The following is an 11,230-nucleotide window of genomic DNA, read 5'->3' as shown; positions in this document are numbered from 1 at the left end:
AGCCCAGAAACAGGGGTGTGGGAAGGACCAGCTACAGTAAAACTAATAGGCAGAGGTTATATGTGTTTACTTACAGATAAAGGCATTTGTTGGAACCCAACCAAGTGGGTGAAGCCCTATCTAAAACCACCATCATCAACCCATGCTGTGTCCAGATGTGGAGAGTTGGCGAAAACACCAATTCCAGACAGCCCTGAATCCACTTCTTTAACACCTGACAGCTGAACAATGATCAGAATATCTACCAAGTTTGCTGGAGTATGCTGAGGGATTACTAGTAACTCCACATAGGCTTAATAGACACGGGTTAGATGTAAACAGCCTCCATTTACCTTCACTTCCATCACAAGTTGAAAATCAGATAGAAAGGGCTTGTTATCTGCATGGTTATGCATGCAGACCGTGGCTCAAGGTTCATTGTATAAAGTGTAACTTAAAAACTTGGCAACAAGTTCGTCAAGAACATAATTTAGCCTTGATTCAGGAGAAAAAGCAAAAGCTTAGGCCTACTAACCTAATATGCATAAGATGCTCTAACCACCTTTACACTCTTACCCCTAGAGTAGCATTAGCTAAATTTTTAGGGTGTAACTGGGGGGGATTTTAGAGTTTTCTCCAGGATGTATCTTTGATAGAAACATATGAGCAGAGATTGTTACTGTGGGTGCAGTTTGGACTTGCTTTCATTGCTCTAGTAAACCAAATTGTACTAGGGAGCAAGATAATAGCTACTGAATGTGGAGTAGGAATGCAATACCACAAATACATCACGTTAGTGAATGGGAGTGGGAACAGGCCAAAGCATTTTGGGCAAAGTGCAGGCGTGATTGTAGACAACAGCAACAATGGCAATAGTCTGGCAGATATTAACAATGTTGCTTAGTGCAGTGATTAGGGAGACGCAGGGAATATACAATATAGAGCAGCAAGCTAACATGTGGGATACATGGGCTAACAAAACAGGGCAAGAATCCTTTTGCTTATCACTAGCCACACCTTCGGATCCATTTCGTACCTGTTTGATTAAAGTTCCCTTAGACTCAATGGAAGAATTTGGAAATTGGACCAGAGCTCGAATTTATGGCAACTTAAGTAACGCCTGGTCAAATTGGTGTACTAATCAAAATGGAATAATCACAGATAATTGCTGTGAAAAATGACCAAAAAAAAAAAAAATCCCTAAAAATCCTTTAGGAGCTCAGGCAGTTAAAATAACTGAGAATTTAAATACTACAAGTCAGGAACCACAGGAGCTGGATATTCTGGGATCATTGCCCAGAAATTATTGTTAGCTCTTTGAAAACTTCAAGGGTAAAGAGCTGATTAGCGAGAAGTCAGGAAGACCCGGAGATGATAGCACTTGGATGTCTCCTGTTTCTTCGTGGTATTACAATACCACGGCATACTGTGCCAGCTGGACACGGTCTGTGCCCCTAAAACAAAAATCAGCCAGCATGTTGCCTCCTGGAGTTTTTCTCATTTGATGAGATAGAGCTTGGCCTGCAATTCCTACGAAAGCATTAGGAGGACCATGTTATTTAGGGAAATTGACGCTGTTTGCCCCTAGCATTCAACAGATGCTTAACAGCAGGCACAAGTTCCAACATCCAAAATGTAGTGTGCATTCATTAGGCTCAGGCTGTAAGGATAATGTAGAATTGTGGAATAGGCCTTTGGTTAAACTGGCATCACTTTTTACAGCAGAAGTAGCCTCATCACAGGCCCTTATGCAATTAAAATGATTGGCTTGTTGGACAGGGAAACAAATTAACATTACATCTGCAATACTGAATGAGCTTACCACTGATGTAGGTAGCTTACGCCACGCTGTGTTACAAGACAGGGCTGCTAGAGATTTTTTGTTGCTAGCACAAGGACATGGACGTGAGGATTTTGAAGGGATGTGTTGCATGAATCTCTCTGACCACTCTAAATCTATTCACAAGAAAATCCTGGTGAATACCAGGCTGGCTCAAGGATTTAGTATGCTTCGGCATTATGATACTTTGTATTCTTTTTTCAATTCTGCTTATAGTGCCTTGCTTACTACGCTGTGTGCGGAAACTAATTGACCGTGCTTTTAAATCAGTCTGGCTTGTGCAAAAACAAAGCAGGGAAAATGTTGTGGATTTTTTGAAGATTGAGGAGTTTTTGCGGGACAATGGCCATATTCAGCCGGTGCACAATCCAGCCTGCTTGGGATAATGGAAAATAGACACGTTCACAAACAATAATTGACATATTCAGAAAATGGGATCTGTATATCCTTGAAAAAGATAGAAGAAGAGTCATCTGGACTCAGCAAGTTTGTCAGTGAGCTTGAGAAAGTAAGGAAAAAGACAGTTCTTGGGTGGGACAGAAATCCACAGCCAGACACATGGAAAATTAGATGATCCAGTCAGCATCCTATCTGAGACACATGAACAGCTAGGATAACCAGTCATGTATTAGCTAGAGATGCAGGGACAGTAGAGAATTATTATAAATATAGTCTTTTTAAGGGTAATAAATTTGGCTTGATTGGATCATATTGGTAATGGTGTGATGTCCCTGAACCTCTGCATCCTGCTAGTTTCCCCCACAGTAAATGATGGAGAGCAGCTTGGGCAGCTCATCCACCAGCTCCCTCAACCCCCTGGGATGGATCCCATCTGCTCCCAGAGACACCTGTGAGCATCTGAGTGGCTCAGCAGGTCCCCAGCTGCTTCCTCCTGGATTACAGGGGGGCTCTTCTGCTCCCTGCCCCCATCTACAGCTTGGGAGAACACTTGTCCTGAGGACAACTTGACGTTTTGTTGTAAACTGAGGCAAAGAAGGGGTTAAATACCTCAGCCTATTCCTCAGCTTTAGTTACTGTATTCCTCCCCATATCCAAAAAAGAATGGAGGTTGTACTTGTCCCTCCTTTTGCCATTAATGTATTTATAAAAACATTATTATCCTTCACAGAAGTGGCCAGGTTAAGCTCTAATGAACCTTTCATCTCTAAAATTTTCCTTTTGCAGGTTCTAGCAACATCCTTAAACATTTCCTGAGTTCCCCCCCCGCCCTGACCAAAGATGATGCATCCACTTTTTTTTCTGTGAGTTCCTGGAAGAAACTCCATGCCCATCCAGGCCAGTCATTTTCCTTGCTAGCTCACTTTTTGGACCAGCAGGACAGGCTTTTGCTACTCCTCCAAAATTTCTTTCTTCAGATGTGTCCATCCTTCTTCGATCCCTTTGTTTTAATGTGCTAAATGCCTTTAAAAAATCAGTACCTGATTTGGTATTCTCCAAATCTGAATCCTCAATAGGCCAAAGTCTGCTCTCTGTACCTCCAGTGTAGAAGATTTGTTGATGCCCATCCTTTCACAGAATATTTAGAAACCCAAAATTTTCATGGTCACTGCGCCCCAAACAGCCTCTGACCAGCACATCTCCTTCCAGCCCTTCTCTGTTTGTGACCAGCAGGAGACAGAGCTTTCCTTGGCAGTGGGAATTGCAGGAAGCCTCCCCCAAGTGCAGCTTGGAAGGTTCAGCCTGGAGCTGAGGAGAAAGCAAAGTCCCTCGCAGGGCAGAATGTTGGTGCTGGAGGTGTCCCAGCGTGAGGCTGGGCCATGGCCGGGCTCTGTGTGCCAGGAGCCGGCAGTGCTGGGTGCAGGGAGCCCAGGGAGGGCCCAGAAACGCTGGGTGAGAAATGCTGGGGCACAGCGAGATGGGCGAGTGCAGCCGGCCAGGGCAGAGGAGCAGCACGCCCAGGGGGCACAGCCTGCAGGACAGATGGCCGAGGGCTGGGCAGGGCTGGCAGGGCCACAGGCACCCAGGCCTTTGTGCCCTGGGCTCAAGCAGCGCCTCTGGAGCCCCACAGGAGGAACTTTTCTGGCAGGGGCTGCACTTTGGTTCTGCCTCGGCCTCCCTGGGGAGGCTGGCAGGGGCTGCAGGCTGATGGCGTTTGTCCTTGCTGCCCCTCACATCCCCCTGGCCCACACAGAGCCCCGAGCCAGCCGGGAGGGACAGGCCCTGCTGGCCCAGGCTGGGCTCAGGGCTTGGCCTTTCTGCTCCCTGCAGCCAAGCCAGGCCTTGCTCAGCATTGCAGTGCCCTGCCCAGAGCCTTGGGCTCCCTGCACTCCTGGCCTCAAGGATCTGCTCTCAGCACTGCCTGGGCAGCCTTGGGCACTCCCTGCCCTCCCTGGGGCCCAGCCGTGCTCCAAGGCACTTGGAGTTTGGCTGCTGACTCCTTGAGCTGCTTCTTCATCCTTCTCTCGCTGCCTGAGGCTCCTGGAGCCAGCCCCAAAGCCACCGTGGGGCTGATTAAAATACAGAAAGCCCTCAGGAGCTCTTTGTCTCCCTTCCATTGTCTGTGAGTCTCCAGGGCTTGTGCAGCGATTGGAGTCAGCTTGGAATTCCCTTCAGGAGGGAGATTCCAAAGTGCACCTCGTGATATCTGGTTCCAGTCAAGGAAATATTTTTTTATTTTTCATTTCAGAGAAGAAGTGACAGAAGCATTCCCCAGGTGATCTTGATGTTGAATGTCTCCTGAGGAGGTCTGGGCAGGGAGGAGAATGAGCCCCTTGCAGGCTGAGCCTGTTTGGACAAGCTGCTCCTCACTCCCAGCCTCACCGTGTCTGACATCGCCCACCTGGGACTGACATTGCAAAACATAAAAAAATTTATGCATTTTCCCTTATAAATAAAGGTTTTAATTAAAAAAATTATAATTTTATTATCCTAATTATGATACTATTTTCAATATTTCATTACATTTTTTAAATATTTATATTAAAAAATCAATATATTTTTAGCAACCAAGAAAATCATTGGTCATTGGTTCTAAGTAACACAATTCCCTTCGTTATTTAATTAATATGTATTGGCTATTTATTTCTTCCTCTTTATGGTAACTAGTAATATTTGCAGTCCTTTTGGCATTATTGTTGTGAAAAATGCTTTTTTTATGATTGGCTTTTTGCAAATAATAAAATGAATATTGTATGTGTTGTGTTAGAAAGTAATGCTGTACTAATTCTCTTAGGTAGTTTGTTAAATATAGTTTTAGGTCATAAAAAATGTTAAAATAAAAACTATGCTATGTAGGATACTTTTTTAAAGAAAGGACTTGCAGGGAGATAGCAACCACAGGACACCTAAATCTTTCAGAGAAAAAGAATTTCTTTCCCTCTTATCAGAGGAAAGGAACTTCTTCCCGCCTCGAAGGCGCTGTTAGGATTCAGAGGAAGAAGTTGACGATGACCAGACAGAATCCTGTGTTTGAATGGAATTTAAGTGTATGAAGTGTATGAATATGCAACAGGCTGTTGTTTTTAAGGGTTAATCCTTTGTTAACAGGTGGGTTTTTTTGGGCTTGTGCTGCCCAGAAAAAGGTACCTGGATGTCTGTAACTCTTTGTTTTTATTGTCTCATATTGTCCTAATTCAACTTGTCCAAATTATTATTACTCTAATTGTATTACTGTTTTTATAACCATTTTATTACTATTAAACTTTAAAGATTTTTTAAAAAGAAGTGATTGGCTTTTTCAGCCATTTTTATCATCTTTTTCTCCTAGAGGGTCAAGGGGGGGGCACTCTGAGGTGCCTGGAGACATTTCTGGGGCACATTTAGGGCAGTTTTGGGTCTGGGGAGGGAATTCAGAGAGAACTTGAGGCTCTGGAGAACATTTGGGGCAGCCGGGTGGGAACTTGGAGGGGCACTCAGGGATTCTGAGGGACAGTTCGGGGTCCAGGGCAGCACTTGGGGGTGCAGGGGGGCCCTTGGAGCCCAGGGAGGGAAATTTGGGGCCCTTCGGGGTCCGGGCGGGCCCTCGGGGGGCTCTGACGGGGCTCTCTGGGGCGCGTGGTATGACAGGAGATGAAGTCCCGGAAGTGGTTGGAACACGATGTTTGGGGGTCCGGGAAGGCTCTTAGGGGACACATTTGCGTCCGAGCCCCGACTTGAGGTCCTCGAGGGAACGTAAACGGTTCGGGAGCCCTTGAGGGGAGATCGGGGAGCTCTAACCGGGCTCTGTAGGGCGCGGGGCACGGCAGGAGTTTTAGGCGTGGGACTGTGTTCTGAGGGGCTCTGGGGCCGCGGGGGATGAGAGGAGATGAATTCCCAGAAGTGGCTGTGCCGGGCATCTGTGGGGTTGGGAGGATTCAGGGGGTCCGGGGACGCTTTTGGAGGGTCCCAAATGGGCACTGAGGGGGCACTGAGGGATCCTGGAGGGTCTGGGGGACACTCATGGGACAGCTGGGGAGCAGATCCCGGGTTCTGTGGACTGCGGGGCATGATGGGCATTGTAGTCCCGGCTGCAATGGGGCTCAATCTGGCCACGGGGCATGATGGGAGTTGTAAACAAAAAAAAAAAGATGGCGCTGACCCTAGGCACCGCCTCCGAGGCTCCGATCTCTGGCGCTGATTGGCTGTGGGCAGTGATGGGTGGGGCATCGGCAAATGGGAGGTGCTGGAGGCGAGAACAGCCCATTCAACCTCTCCAGTCCCTCCCAGTACAGACCAGTACATCCCCAGTACAGACCAGTACAACCCCAGTACAGCCCAGTACAACCCAAGTAGAAACCAATACAACCCCAGTGCCCCTCCAATCCCTTCCAGTACAGCCCAGTCCCTCCCAACACACCTGAGTTCATTCCCAGGTCCCCCCCAATATCATCCACAGGATGCCCCAGTGTCCCCAGTCTTCTCCGCAATGTCCCCAGTGTCCCCCTTGTCCCCAGTTTGTCCCAGTATCCCCCAGTATCACTCATGGTTGAGGCTCTGCAGGCCCAGGCAGGCTCAGCCCTGCTCCACCATGGGATCCCATGGGACAGGGCACGCTGGGATTTGCCACTACAGCTACCAAGTGTGTCCAGAGAAACTGCAAGGAGAGGGTGACCTCTCTCAGTGGGACCCCTCTGTGCACAGGTACCCCCACTCCTGGGGTGGCTGTGCCAGCTCTCCCAGGCACCTCCAGCCCTGGGAACCTGGAGCAAGTGCAAACCACAACTTTGCAAATGCTGCCTGTGCCCATAATGCAAAGAGAACTGCAGTGTGAAAAAGAAAATTTGTTTATTTTCAGAAGAACAGCAACAAGAATACAGAACACTTTTACATTGTAAGAATATTTGTAACAACAACAATCCATAGAACATATATACATTTTGTAACAACAACAATCCAGAGAAAGTATATACATAAGAACATACCTAGCAAAAATATATGAACTGTATTTGCAGAAGTCAAAAAAAAGCCCTATATCCTATATCCTGAACGTGACAAAAAACTGTAAAACGTATGTACAAAAGGGTGGCATCTCTATCCGGGATGTCCATTGGTCCTGGAAGAAAAGCAAGTGCCATGGGCACTGCAGTCAGGCACAGAGGGCTCTTCCATGTGTCCCCAGGCTGGCACACGCTGGCCCAGCAGGACTCTGCTACCAGAACTGAGCCTGGCTGGGTCTGGGATGGAGCTTGTGCAGCCCAAAGCAAGCACAGGACCAGCTGGGGATGGCCTCTGGAATCCAGTGCACAGGGTGCCACGTCCCTGAGCAGGGACCAGCCCAGCCCCAGCCTGGCAGCAGGGGACCCACTCTGCCTGTGGGGACCACATGCCTGTCCTGCTGCTGGCATTGCTCTTTATCCCAAGATCATGGCTTCTTCCTCATCTTTTTCATCAATGTCCATGTCCTCTATGTAGTCTTCCATTTCCACTTCCATCTCTTCTTCCACATCCACATCCACCTCCACCTCCATTTCCTCCTCTCCAGTTTCCTCTTCCTCCATTTCCACATCCTCCACTGTATAAGTCTGCATATCCACCTCCATTTCCTCCTCTCCAGTCTCTTCTTCCTCCATTTCCACGTCCTCCACTGTATAAGTCTGCATTTCCACCTCCATCTCCTCCTCTCCATCAGTGACAGCCTGCAGAGGTGGCAGAACCTCAGAGTGGAGTCCCTGTCCCACACCAGGCCCACAGAGCTCCAGCCCACCCGGGCAGGTGGGGGTGTCCACCTCCATGCAATGGCACCATACCTTCCTCAGGACAAATGGGAGCATCCTGTAGGGATGGGTGTCAAAATCCAGGCACTAGTGAGCTTTCAGGACTGATGGGGGTGGCAGGGGCAGGTGACAAGGACGGTGACAGCAGTGGGCAGGAGCAGAGCGAAGGGTGCACTGACACAACGGCCAAGGGCTGTCTTGTGCTCTTTGCCGGGTGCTGGCAGTTCCATTTGGAACGGGGGAGGTGACATCACAGTTCCCAGGAGTCCAGGGCCAACCTGAAGTGGACAACGGAGATCACAGAATGATGGGATCCCTGAATGGTTGGGCTTGGAAGGGACTCTGAAGACCATCTTGTTCCAAGCTGAGCAATCTTTCCCCAGACCTTGGGGGAGCCCTGTTCCCAAGGATGGGGCATCCACAGCCTCTGTGCACAGCCTGGGCCAGTGCCTCCCCACCCTCAGTGTCAAACAGCAGCTTCCTTAGATCCAGCTTCCATCAACCTCCTGCAGTTGAAAGCCATCCCCCTGTCCTGTCCCCACAGGCCCTGTTGAACACTCTGTCCCCTTCTTCCCTGTGGGACCCTTCCAGTCCTGCAGAGCCACAGTGAGGCCCCCCCAGTGTCTCCTCTTTCCAGGCTGAGCATCCCCAGCCCCACTTGGACAGCAGTCAGTTATATCAGGGGCAGTCAAGGCTGAAGGGTAGCAAAGAGCATCAGGAACTGAGAGATGGAAGCTTTAGGCCCAGGTATGCCCCTAAATGTACAAAATTAATAACAGTGGAGCAGAAGAGGGTCAGACACTGGCTCTGTTCTTACTGGTGATTTTTTTCTTTTTCTTCTTGTCTGTCGTGCTGACCCAGGTTTTTCTGTTTGAAAGGAAGCTTGGCACAATGTCCACTGTCTTCTCCATTTGTGAAACACTGAGCAGAGTCTGGCCAGGCTGATGATGCAGAACAAAACCTGCAAATATACTGGTGATCCTGGGCCTAAGGATGCAGCTAAACCCAGCCAAAAGTAATTTCTGGAAAGTCAAGCCTGGTTTACATTTTCTTCAGTTTGGCTATGCCATCTTAACCAGTCATTTATATAAAAGCAAATAAAAAGCTCAAACAAAACAGACAAAATCCCAAACAAACAAACCCACGCAAACCAATCAAACTGATCAAAAACCACAAATCCCAAATAAAAACCAAAGGGAATGAGGAATTAATATAGTTGTGAGGATATCACAGAGGGCAAATGGTTGCTTCCCACAGGATCACCATAAAAAGCCACATATAACAGCTGCTCCAAAATATACCCAACAGGAGAGCTATAAAAAGTGATACATGACACCTTTGGGGGCAGCTCCACAGTAAGGTGAAGGATGAGCAGTGGTACAGATCCAGCATTCCCCACCCTCCAGGCTGCTGTTTGCTCCTGATGAAAGACCCTTGCAGGACTGTGGCCCCTCTCAGTGCTGTGTAATTTGCACAAGGATATATCTTGTCTGCTATGCAGGAGTGTTCCCAATAAACCATGTTTCTCCTGACCTTAACTTTTCTGGATTTCTACCATATGATACAAGAAACTTTGAAAAAACCAAAACACCTTGTGGGGAGGCATTTTTTCCTTTCTTCAGAGCGCCTCTTCCTTTTGTTCCCTACAGAGCCTCTCACTTAATTTCTGCTGGTTTTTGGAGCATGTGCTTACCTCTTTCCTGACCCCCTGGGCTTGTTTTGGCTCTGGCTGTCATGGACACTATTAATTGTGGGGTTTTTTCCCTCCATCTATTTCTGTCTCTTCAAGTGGTTTACCTTCATTTACCTGTTGGAGTGATGGATTTTTCTCACCCTTTATTACTTAGTGTTTTTTCTTCATTCTCTAAAACCAACTTCTCACTTGCCCTGTGGCTGTTAGATGCCATTATTAGGAGCATTAATTCTTTCTCTACTGCTTGTCTGAGCTCTCACAGGGAGCTGAGAGCTCTTTGGGGTTCAACTTGACTCACTTCAGAGCCTTCCTTGGTGCTGCCTGTGTACTTGGACACTTGAAGGGAATAAAGTCTCGGTGTGGAGATTACAGCTGGGAAATGATGGCTTTTTTGAAGAAGACAAGAATGCTGTTGCCAATCTTTTCCAGGATAATCTGAGCACCTTGTTTTGGGGAGAAACAGGCTCTGATCAGCAAAGAGGTGGCTGTTGCAGGTACCCAGGTTTGGAGGGAAGGGTGCAGCTCCTGGGAGTGATTTTGTGGGGGGCTCTAAGGTTTGTGTGGGCTCCCTGGAGCAGTGGGAACACCCCACTGGGAGATGCACATCAGGAAATGGGTGCACCAAGGGCCTGAAGTGTGACCAGCTTTGGTGAAGGTTGCCATAGTAAAAAATATTTTTAGTGGGATTTTGGACAATTTGAGGCTCCTTCTCATGTCCTTTGCCTGATGAACATTCCCCCTTTGCAAGAGCATGGGGAATCCTGAGCTCACACAATAAAAATCCCTGATAATTATATTTTTTTTCTATTTTTCAATGTTGTCATCCCAGCAGGAGTCAGAGTAAGAGAAGATGTGTGACCTGGCTGTTTTTAACTTTGTGACAGGAACAATGCCATGGGGAAGCTGGTGAAAGGAGCATCACTGCTCAGTCCTTAATTTTCCAGCACAAGTGAGGATGATTTAAGAACTGAGGCACAGCCAAGACCTTTCCTCCTGCTGTGCTCATCAAGCAATCACTGCCTCATCACACCTCAGCTTCAAACACCTGGTTTGCATCTGGCTGACCTTGACTGCCCTTCCTGGATGGCAAGATGAAGAGGTGGAAGTGTAAAAGATTGGGATTTTATGGATGAGCTGTGAAATAGTGGCTGGTGCAGGCTGGTTTTGGGTAAACATCGTGTGCTGTGCCATGGAGGATGAGTGTAAATGGATTAAAGAGGAGATAAAAAGGGCAGGGCAACTGGTTAGCTCCTGTTAAAGAAAATGTTGGGAAAATAGACATGTAAGAAATATGTCAGAGATGGTCATTAACTGCACTGCAGGGTCAGAGCTCCTTTAATAATTGGCCATGTAGTGAATACCAGAAATGATTTGAAAAGTTGTTAAGGGCTGAGGGCTTTTACTGAATGATTGGGAGAAACAAAGAAATACTGTTTCTGGCAGAACTTTTATTATCATTTAAGCATGATCCTCTTTCTGACATAACAGCTGCTTGGAATAAACTGAAGTATCTTCTCCATTAGCTCTGGCAGAAGCTGGATAAAGCTTTCATTCAGGTAAACTTTC

This window comes from Fringilla coelebs (assembly GCF_963513975.1).
Source record: "Fringilla coelebs genome assembly, contig: SCAFFOLD_30, whole genome shotgun sequence".
NCBI classification, from domain to species: domain Eukaryota; kingdom Metazoa; phylum Chordata; class Aves; order Passeriformes; family Fringillidae; genus Fringilla; species Fringilla coelebs.
This window is presented reverse-complemented; position numbering follows the sequence as displayed.